At 38.3% G+C, this 12,131-nt stretch overlaps 1 pseudogene; it reads right to left on the bottom strand.

Annotated features, from left to right (window-relative positions):
* Nucleotides 1-1,905: 1,905 nt before the first annotated feature.
* Nucleotides 1,906-10,176, bottom strand: LOC140518451 (small ribosomal subunit protein RACK1-like; annotated as a pseudogene).
* Between the last annotated feature and the right edge of the window lie 1,955 nt (nucleotides 10,177-12,131).

Genomic DNA, 12,131 nt, shown 5'->3' with positions numbered 1-12,131 from the left:
GTCATTCACAGTTCTTCATCAATGTCGCTGTTACTCTTGACTTTACTATATGTCAGTTCATATAAGTCTTTCCAGGTTTCTCTGAAATCATCCTGCTTATCATTTCTTATAGCACAATAGTATTCCATAACATTCATATATCACAATTTGTTCAGCCAATCCCCAATTGATGGGCATCCCCTTGGTTTTCACAAAGAGAGCTGCTATAAATATATTTGTACAAATAGGTCCTTTTCCCCTTTTTTGGATATCTTTGGAATATAGACCTAAAATGCTGCCTGGAGTCGCAAGGTAAAAAAATATATATCCCCTGAGGCTACTTTTCTCCTGCATTTTCCCACATTAGTCTCCTGCCTCACTTTCATTACTTCAGTGGTATGTCCTAGCCAAAGCTGAAAGGTGTTGTCATGTTGTATACCATAGCTGTCTACATTCAGTCCATTGTATTAGGCCTGGCTCTGCGACTAATTGTGGTTTTAAAATCACTGGTTACTGAGGAACATATTGCTACAAGACTACTTGGCCCACTAAATCAAGGATCATAAAATCATAGGTTTAAAGCTAGAAGGGATTTTAGGGGTCATTGGGTCCAACCAACTAATTTTACAGATAGAGAATTAGAGGCTCAGAGACATTAAGTGATTTATCCAGTCACAGAGTTAATGAGTATTTGAGGTTGGATTCAAAACCCAAATTTTCTTAACTCTAAGTTCAGGACACCATCCACTATGCCATGCTGCCTTATAAAGATAATGCATCATGAGATTCCAAGGCTGCTGCTGCTCCTGCAACATGATTTGCCATGGACGATGGCGTCCTCCCAGGCAGGCCTCCCATCTCATCCTCAGTCACCCTTTCTCTCACTAGGAAGTCGCTAAACTTTTTCATGATCTCCTGGTTAGCAGAAGGAGGTTTAATAACTAGCTTCCAAACAGCCCTATTAACCTCTTTGGAATGTGCCACTGTTTTACTTTCTACAATGTGGAAATTCACCTTCATCCCTGGGTACCACAGACAGTACCTGACATTTTCCAAAGTATCCATACCTCTGTATAATGTATTTCTAATATCTTAACTATAACAATAACTAGATACCCCACTAAACTTACCATCCTCAGTGAGGGTTAAAGTATCGCCATAGGGCACCAATTCTCCAAGAACAAATACTCAGGGTAACTAAAGAATAATTATACACTGACAGTTTCCCAAGGTCACTTCAGCAATAAACAGTTTCTCTGATAAGTGATTCACTTTAGTTTATGGTTATTTCAAATTATTCATCTGGTCTAGGGGTTTCAATGGAAAACTTTTTACGTCCATCTTCAGTGGGTATCTCTAGCAGATTTAGTTTGACCCCAGTATTCAAAATTATCTTACTAAAAGATCAAAAAATTGGTACTATTCCAGATGAAGCCTCCTCAACTGTAGCACCCTAAACATATCTACTTTTTGGCTACTTTCACAATGTCAGGTCCATGGCACTCAAGAGTTAATCATATATTTCAGCCTATAATTCATAATCATAGCTCTGTCCCTAGTTCCCCTGGTCCTGATAAAATTTTGCTTTATCTTGGCATCCAGTCCTCCAGGCCCCTTGCTAGCTGTCTCCTCACCTAGGTTGTCCCCCTCTGCTTTCCTCCACTTCTCAATCATTATCTTCCCCATTAGAAAGCAAATAAAAGCAGAGATTGTCTTGTTTGCTTTTGTCTGGATCCCCAGCACTTAGCACAGTGCCTGGAATGTAGTAAGTGCTTAATGTTTTATTTCTCTATCTGTCATGAGCTCCCCTCTTCTACCAGCTCTCCTCTGATGGAGCCAGAATAAATCACATGATATCATTGTAAAGTAAAGGACGTCTACTTTGAGTAAAATGTAAGGTGTATAAGAAGGAGTTAAATCAGACAGCTAGTACTCTCGTGTCTTCTTGTACAAACCTACTCCGTCCCAATACATATCTCCTGAGGAGGGCTTGTCTAAACTGTGCCTGCACAGCACAGTGGGGTCAACATCTATCACGTCATTCATGGCAGGGGGATCCGTTAGTGTCCACAGCAGCACCTTCTCAGCAGAGCACTGAAAACTGGAGCACAGCAATGTTGAAACAGGAATTTAGAAAACTTTAGAATGGTGCTTCCCAGCACAGCAAATGAATGAGCAGTATTGTTCTCCATCATCTTCTTTTGGCTCCACTCTGTTATCCAGGCTTGATTCTCATTCCACTTTAAGATATCCTTCAAAATTGGATGCACTGTACCCAAATGAACATTGGGCACCCCTGAAATTATTTTGATCTCAGTTGAAAATTCACAGTATCACAAGGGTGGAGCCAAGATGGCAGAATAAAGGCAAGGACTTGCCTGAGCTTTCCCAACTTCCCCTCAAAACAACTTTAAAATAATGCCTCAAAATGAATTCTGGAGTGGCAGAACTAACAAAAGGATAGGGTGAAACAATTTTCCAGCCCAAGACAACTAAGAAGTTTGACAGAAAAAAATCTGTCTCACTGGGGTGAGAGTGTGTAATGTTAATTAAGTTAGAGTTAAAGATCTTTCCCACCCATTAATGGGCCTGCCCATTAAGGGAAGTTTGATTAGGGGAGATTTGTTTTATACAAAGGCTCATTTTTTTTAACCCTTTGCTAATTCTAATGAAGCACTGGTTTTCAAGGGTTGTGATGCCCTCTGGTTCTGAAAAGTGTATATATACTTTGAGGTGAGGTTTTGTTTTGGGGCTTATTCATAAGAAGTGTTTGTTTGGCTAGACAAGACTCTGGGTAGCCACTAAGAAGACCCCAGCTTTGAAAACCCAGATATTGGTGCTTCTCTCTCCAGTAACTATATATATATGTAATAGACAGTTGGATCTGTCTGTTGATCTGTGATGTATGTATTGCTTATGGTCAGGCAGTTGGAAGCCCTGTCTGTTGATCTTTATTTCTCTGAAGCTCAGGGTGCTGACTTTTTCTCCTGAACTAAGCAAGTGATATATGTGCTTGATTAAAGGAAATTGTTGACCCCTCAAAAGTTGTTTTCCTTTTAGAAAAGCAGATCTAAGAACCTGTACAGCAGGTCCTCCTGTGTATGCTGGGGTCCCTGCTATTACAGAGTGCAGAACAGTTCAGCAAAAGCCATGGCTGACAAGCTGGCAGAAAGCCTTGAGGGTAACTGAATTGGCAGTGGGGCTTCCAGAGCTGTCCAGACACAGATGGTAAAGGGGGAGACAACTACTCAGAAGGATTTTATAAGGGAACTTTTTCTGGCACTGGCTGTAGAACTTTGTTACATTGCTGTATATGGTTCCTGGTCATGGTAACAGGACTAGAAGAAGTACAAACACACTAGAGCCTGTAGCTGAAATGGAGCAGGGACCCTGATCACAGTTGCAGAGCAGAAAGGAATGCTTGTGGTCCTCATAGACCAGAGCATAGGCTAGGAGAGCAGTGACCACACATCTCCTTACATCACACCACCTTGGAAGAATTGAAAACTTAGAAGATTTCCAGAACCAGCTCTGAAAAGAGCTGTATAAAAAACCTAAAGCTTGGGAAAGAGTACCCTTCACATGGGGAGTATAGCCTAACTTTAACATAAAGTTAAATGTCAAGAAATAGGCTAGGAAAATGAGCAAACCACAAAACCATGGCAGAGGAAGGTCAAAATACCAGCACAGAAAAAGACAACAAAATCAAAACAGTTACATCCAAAGCCTCAATAATAAGTGTGCATTGCACAAATAGAGAATTCTTGAAAGAGCTCAAAAAGGATTTTAAAAATCAAACAAGAGAGGTAGAGGGAAAAATTGGAAAAGAAATGAGAGTGATGTGAGAAAATCATGAAAAAATGAGCCAACAGCTTGGTAAAGAAGGCACACAAAATATTGAAGAAAATAACACCCTAAAAATAGAAGAGACCAAATGGGGGGCAGGGCACAAAAGTTCACTGAAGAAAGGAGCTCCTTAAAATGTACAATTGACCAAATGGAAAAAAGAAGTTTAAAGAAAGCTTATTGAAGAAAACAATTCCTTAGAAACTAAAATTGGACAAGTGGAAGTTAATGACTCTATGAAACATCAAGAAACAATAAAACAAAGTCAAAATAATGAGAAAGTAGAAGAAAATGTGAACTATCCCATTGTAAAAACAACTGACATGGAAATAGATAAAGAAGAAATAATTTAAGAATTATTTGAATACCTGAAAGCCATAATCACAAAAAAGTCTAGACATGATATTTCAAGAAATTATCACAGAAAACTACCTTGATATTTGAGATCCAGAGGGTAGAACAGAAATTGGAAGAATCCACCAATCACTTCCTGAAAGAAAACCCCAAATGAAAACTCTCAGAGCTTCTAGGTCAAGGAGTAAATACTACAAGCAGTCAGAAAGAAACAATCCATGTATCATGGATTCATAGCATAACAGGAGATTTAGGAACTTCTACATTAAAGAATCAGAGGGCTTGAAAAATGATATCCCAGAAGGCAAAGGAGCTAAGATTATAACCAAGAATAACCTACCCAGAAAAACTGAGTATAATCCTTCAGGGGAAAAAGGATATTTAATAAAATTGAGGACTTTCAAGCATTCCTGATGAAAAGACCAGAGCTGAATAGAAAATTTGACTTTCAAACAGAAGACTTCAGAGAGACATAAAAAGGTAAACATGAAAGAATAATCATAAAGGATTTGATATGGTTAAACTGTTTATATTCTTATATGAAGATGATACTTGTAACTCCTAATAACTTTATCATTGTTAGGGCAGTTAGAAGGGATCTACATAGACAGAAAGCATGGGTATGAGTCAGTTCTGCTGGGATGATCTCAAAAAAATGTAGGGAGTGAGAAGGAAGGATACACTGGGAGAAGGGAGAGGTAGAATGGACCAAATTATCTCACATAAAAGAAGTGCAAAGAAGCTTTTATAATCCAGAAGGTGGGGGTGGTGTTGGCAGGCAACACTTGAACCTTACCTTCATCAAAATTGGTTCAAAGAGATAATGAAATCCATTCTCAGCTGGGTATAAAAATCTGTCCTATCCTACTAGGAAGTAGATTTGGTGGGGAGGGAAATATGCGAAGGCAGGAGGACTGACAGAAGATAGGGCAGATTCGGGGAGGAGGTGATCAGAAGTAAAAGGGACAGGGTGAAAGGAGAGAGAAGTATAAATGAGGGAAAAACCAGGATGGAGAGAAATGCACAGTTAGTAAACATAACTGTGAATGTGAATGGGATGAAACCCCCCTAAAATGGAAGTATATAGCAAAATGGATTAAAAACCAAAATTTGTTGTTTACAAAAATACACTTGAAGCAGAGAGATGCAAACAAAATAAATATAAAGGGATGGAGCAGAATCTATTATGCTTCAGCTGAAGCAAAAAAAATAAAAAGCAGGTGTAGCAATCATGATCCCAGACAACGTAAAAGCAAAAATAGATCTAATGAAAAGATTTAAGCAGGGAAACTACATTTTGCTAAAATGTACAATTCAAAATGAAGTAACATCAATACTAAACACATGTGCATCAGATGGTATAGCATTTTTTTCCAGAGGTCAGAAATTAAGGTCTTTATTTCAATATCTGAGTTATAGTTGATCGCTTTACTAAGTGCCAAAGGTCACTTGTCATATGCATACCAAATTGTCTGTATGTATCCAGAAAATAGAGTCTGGCCATCAGCAGACCAGGCTAAAGAGGTGCACTGGGGAAGCTGAGGCTTCTGCTGGTGCTGATCACTTCTTACTTAATGATCTTGTCCTCTAGGTCCCAGATCTTGATACTGGACTGACCCATTGGCAGCACAGAGCTAGTAGTAATTGGGACTGAAGCAGAGGGCGCTGATGTCAGCACCATCCAGATTTTAGGGTTGCTCCATGAACACTCATTGAGGTCCCACAGCATAGCCTGACCATCCTTGTCTCCTGAGGGACAGAGAGAGTGATGAGAAGGAAATGTCACTAGTGTTTAAGTAGCCCGTGTGGCCAATGTAGTTTATCTTCAGCTTGCAGTTGGTCAATTCCAGACCTTGACCAACTTGTCCCAGCCACAGAAGACAATGATGGCATTGCTGCTGTTGGGCAAAAAAATGGACAAAGGGCACCCACTCTGAGTGATTCTCTTCCTGCATGATGTATTTACAGACATCCAGGATGTTCCACATCTTGATAGTCTTATATTGGGAACCAAATACAATCTGGTGGTTAAAGACTAAACTCAGCACATCCTCGGTATGACCATTAAAGTGCCTGATAGCAGTGCCAGTTGTGAGATCTTATAGTCCTAGTGTGCCATCCCAGGAGACTGAGAGTATAAACTGACCATAAGAGAAAATGACCACATCATTAACAAAATGTGAATGACACCTGAAGTTACCCTGGGGGATCTCATAGTTTGTTTCACCTCTAGTAAGCTTCCACATAATGGTCTTATCTCAGGAGGTGGACAGGATCATGTCTGGGACCTGGGGAGCCATGGTGATCTGGAACACCCAGACATTGTGACCTTTAAAGGTACCTCAAGGAGTCATCTGTTTAGTTATGATGACAAGTCCTTGGGGACTCACTCCGGGAGGAAGGGTGAATCCCAGATTGCACAGCAAGATGAGCCAGCTCTCCCTCATTTCAGCAGCCCAGCAAGAAAAGGGCTACCATCTACATTCTTTTAAAAAAAAAAAAAGTTAAATGAGTCACAGGAGAATATAGATAGTAAAACTATACTAGTGGAGGACCTCAACTTTCCCCTCTTAGAACTAAGTAAGTCTCACCACAAAATAAACAAGAAAGAAGTTAAAGAGATTAGCCAAATTTTAGAAAAGTTAGATATGATGGCCCTCTGGAAAAAACTGAATAGAAATAGAAAGGAATATACATTTTTCTCAGCTGTACATGGCACCTACACAAAAATTGAACATGTATTAGGGCATTAAAAACCTTACAACCAAATGCAGAAAAACAGAAATATTAAATGCACCCTTTTTCAGATCATAATGAAATAAAAATTACATTCAATAAAGGAAGGTGGAAACATAGATAAAAATTAATCAGAAGCTAAATAATTTTTTTAAAATGAAAGGGGTCAAAGAACAAATCACAAAAACAATAAATAATTTCATTAAAGAGAATAACAAGGAGACAACAAAACAAAATTTATTGGATGCAGCCAAAGCAGTACTTGGGGTGGAAATTTTTTTGCTCGAAATGCTTATATCAATAAAATAGAGAAAGAGCAGATCAATGAATTAGGTATGCCACTTTAAAAAAACTAGAAAAAGAACCAATTTTAAATCTCCAATTAAATATCAAATTGAAAATTCTGAAAAGGAGAAAATTCTGAAAGTCCTCCCAAAGGAGAGATTAATAAAAGTGAAAGTAAGAAAACTATTGAAATAATAAAAGTAGGAGCTGGTTTTATATCTTTAAAAGCCAAACAAACAGATAAACCGCTGGTTAATTTGATTTAAAAAAAAAAAAAGAAAATTAAATTATCAGTATCAAAAATGAAAAGGGTGAATTCACCACTAATGAAGATGAAATAAAAGCAAATATCAGGAGTTATTTTGCCCAATTATATACCAATAAATCTAACAATCTAAGTCAAATAGATGAATATTTACATATTTACAAAAATATAAGTTGCTTAAATTAACAGAAGAGGAAATTGAATGCTTAAATAACCCTATCTGAGAAAAAGAAATTGAACAAGTTATCAATGAGCTCACTATTTTAAAAAACACCTAGGATGAATTCAACTAAAGTGCATTCTAACAAGTGAATTCTACTAAACACATAAAGGATAGTTAATTCTAATGCTATATAAACTACTTGGAAAATAGGAAAAGAAGAAGTCCTAACAGATTCTTTTTTATGACACAAATATGGTGCCGATACCTAAACCAGGAAGAGCAAAAACAGAGAAAGAAAACTATCAACCAATTTCCCTGAAGAATATTAACGTAAAATTTAAAATAAAACACTAGCAAGGAGATTAAAGCAATATATCACAAAGATCATACACTATGACCAGGTGGAACTGATATCAGGAGTGCAAGGCTGGTTCAGTAGAAGGAAAACTATCAGTATAATTGACCATATTGATAATAAAACCAGGAGTGGGGAACCTAGGGTCTCAAGGCCACATGTGGTCCTTGGGTGCAGCCTTTATGCTGAGGCCAAGTTTTACTGAACAAATCCCAAGCTTTTGGGAAAATAACTCATTGTTGACAAAAACTGATTGGAAAACTACAAAGCAGTTTGGCAGAAATTAGGTGTACATTTCACACCATATACTAAGAGAAGGACAAAATGAATACATGATTTAGCTATAAAGGGTGATGTTATAGGCAAATTTGGGGAACATGGAATAATTTACTTATCAGATCTATGGATAAGGGAAGAATTTATGACCAAAGAAGAGATAGAGACCATTATGACAGGTAAAATGAATAATTTTGATTATATTAAATTAAAAGGTTTTTGCACAGATAAAACCAATGCAGCCAAGATTAGAAGGAAAGCAGAAAATGGGGGGAAATATTTTACAACACATTTCTGCGATAAAGGCCTCATTTCTCAAATATATAGAAAACTGAGTCAAATTTATAAGGATATAATACAATTATCCCCAATTGATAAATGGCCAAAGGATATGAGCAGGCAGTTTTCAGATAAAAAAATTCAAAACTATCTATTCTTATGAAATAATTCTCTCACTATTGATTAGAGAAATGCAAATTAAAACAATTCTGAGTACCACCTCACACCTATCTGATTGACCAAAAAGGGAAATGATAAATGTTGGGAGTGGGGAAAATTGGGACACTAAGTGGGTGATAAAAAAAAAAAATTGATGGAGTTGTGAAATGATCAAACCACTCTGGAGACCAATTTGAAACTGTTCCCAAAGGGCTATACAACTGTGCATACGCTTTGACCCAGAATGCCACTATTATGTCTGTATCCCAAAAATATCCCCAAAGAAGGAAAAGGAAAAGGTCCCATATGTACAAAAATATTTATTAAAGTTCTTTTTGTGGAGGCAAAGAATTGGAAATTGAGGGGATGTCCATCAATTGGGAAGAAGCTGAACAAACTATTGCATGTGATTGTGACGGAATATCATTGTGCTATGAGAAATGACGAACAGGATGGTTTCAGAAAAGCCTGGAAAAATTTACATGAACTGATACAAAGTGAAATGAATAGAAACAGAACTGTTGTTCTTTTTCCTTCATTCTCAAAGAGGACCAACGAAATCACGAGGGTTACATCTTGTCTTCAGTGTGAGTTGGATATGAGTGCGGCAGAGCTTCACAAAGTTGTCAGCCTCACTCTCTCCTCCAAAGTCTTCAAAGTCCAATGGCAAGATGACTAGTGGTGACCCAAAGTAATATTGTATGATGATCAACTGTGAATGATTTAGCCATTCTGATCAATACAAGGATCCAAGACAATTCTGAAGGATTGAATAATGAACAATGCTATCTCCCTTCAGAGAAAGAATTGATGGGGTTTCAATGCAGATTGAAGCATACTCTTTTTTTTTTTACTTTTTTAACTTTTCTTGGGTTTTGTTAGTCTATGTTTTCTTTCAGTAACATGAAGGTGTGTTTTGCATGACTGCACAGGTATAGCCAGTACCTAGTTACTTGCTTTCTTGGGAGGTGGGGTGGGGAGTGAGGTGGAGAATTTGGAACTCAGGCTTTCAGAAAATGAATGCTGAAGATTGTTTTTGCATGTGATTGGAAAAAAATAAAATGTTTTTCAAAGAAAGAAAACTCACAGCATCCTTTTATTCTTTGTTAATTAACTCTTTATTGCACTCCCTACAAGTCCTGGTTCCAAATCTCTTCTCTCTTCAGGATTCTCCCATAAGCCCCTGCCCTCTTCAAAATGACATTGCCTCCTCCTTAACTGAGAAAATAGAGATCCTCCATCAGGAGCACCTTCTATTCCCGTTTCTATATTGCAAAATCCTTTTGTGACACCTCCTATTCTATTCTCCTTTGCCCCAGTCGCTCATCTCCTTGCTAGTATCAACCCCCTCTACTTGTACCTTTGATTCCATTTCTTCCTACGTTCTCTAATCCTTGTGGTTTCAGTTTTCATGCCAATGCAGATAACTCTCAAATGTCCATAGCGAGCCTTCATCTCTCTCCTGCCTTTGGGTGCCATGTTTCCAGTAGCCTGCTAGATATCTCCACCCGGATCTCAAACTCAAAGAACTTATCATCATCTCCTGTAAAACACTACTTCTTTGCAATTTGAGATGATGGTACCATCATCCTTTCAATCACCAAGAATCCCAACCTCGGACTCATTCCTGATTCTTCACTTTCCCTCACTCCCAAGTACAATCAGTAGTGAAGTCTTGTCTATCCCGCCTCTTCAATATCCCTTGCATATATCCCTTTTCTTTATTCACATGGCTACTATCCTAATTCAGATTCTCATCATCTCTTGCCTAGATTATTTATTGCAATAGCCTTTTAAATGGTCTCCTTGCTTCCAATCTCTCCTCTCTCCATTTCATATCTCACACAGTTGGCAAAATTGTCTTCCTAAAGCACACATGTGACTGGGATACTTCCTTGTTCAAGATGCTTGAATAACTCCCTATTGCCCCTAGGATAAAATACTACTATTCAGTCTGGCATTTGAAGCTCTTCCTGGTCAAGCTACATCAACCTTTCCAGACTTATTTGACATTATTCCACTTCACATACTCTATATTCCAGCAAAAATGGCTTCCTTAGAGTTTCATCTTCTAACTCCATGGGATTTGGAACAGCCTGTACCTCATATGCCTGAAATGTGCTATCCCCTTGGTACCTTATCTTAGAATCTTTAGTTTCTCCAAAACTCAGCTTTTCTGTCACTTCCTACAGAAAACTTCTCCTCATCTCCCTAGGTTTTTAGGGTTTTCTCCTTCTCCAAATTATCTTACACTTAATTATTGGAAAGGAAATAAGCATTTAAGAAGTGCCTACTAAGTGCCAGGTACTGTACTACGTGCTTTCGCAAATATTATGATTCTTACAACAACCCTGGGAGATAAGTGTTATTACTATCCCCTTCTGACAGTTGAGGAAACAGAGACAGAGAGGTTAAGTGACTTGCTGGGAGTCAGATAGCCAATAAGTGTCTAAGGTTGGATTTAAACTAATATCTTAAGTACTCTATCCCCTAGCACAATTGATCTCTTTAAGGGCAGCACTGTTTTTTGTTTTGGTTTTTTCATTTTGTCCTCCTATCCTTACCATCTAGCACATAGTCAGTGCCTTGGAGCCGGGAGTGGGCTGGGGACAGCTGTTCCAGGACAACAGATAGTTAAGTTTTCACAGTGAACACTTACATCTTGTAAATTTATAAATGCTACAAATTAGGGCTTGACTTGTGTTTTGTGGATTATCTGTAAATAATGGAATATTGGAGATAATTTAAATAATGATATTAAATTTAAAGTGTTATCTTGTTGTATATGTTTTTTTCCTCAGAGAGCTGGGGATTAACCATTTACCAACACGCTCATAGAGTCCTTACTAAGGGCTTAATAAATACTTGTTGAATTAAATTAAATTACATATCTCAAGCCAGCCTCATGATATTGGGCCTTAAACCCAGACACAACCTGTGGCCTAGTACCCCAAGCTGTGAGATCACATAGACCAGTCTTGGTGGGGGGAAATATGTATGATTTTGTCATGCCTTTGTTGCTGACTCTCCCTAATGGCTGGGCCTGCATACATCATGCTACTCCACTGCTGCTGCCATCTGTCAGACTAAGAGGTTCTAACACTACTTCTCCTTGACTGACCTCTAGCACGGAGACTAGGGGCATGGTTGGTTCCTAGGAGAAATGCATGAATATCCAGGCAACCCCATTCACACTTTCTTTTCTGGATACCAAAGCCCATTATCATACATCTGATATCAAGTGTTTACATTTCTTGGAATCTCTCTGTAAAAGGGCTGCTATGGGTCTGCCAATTCCCTTTTACAGGCCAGCCACAAAGAGGTGCACCTACCCTCAACTGGCAATAGAGACAAAGATAACAATCATCCCGCACCACTCCTCCTCCCTGAGGTGTTAATGGATATATCCCAGGATGGGTTCCCCACCACTCTGT

This window comes from Notamacropus eugenii, chromosome 1, assembly GCF_028372415.1.
Source record: "Notamacropus eugenii isolate mMacEug1 chromosome 1, mMacEug1.pri_v2, whole genome shotgun sequence".
NCBI lineage: Eukaryota > Metazoa > Chordata > Mammalia > Diprotodontia > Macropodidae > Notamacropus > Notamacropus eugenii.
Note: the sequence above shows the minus strand (reverse complement) of the source record. Positions and strands in the feature narration are given on the sequence as shown.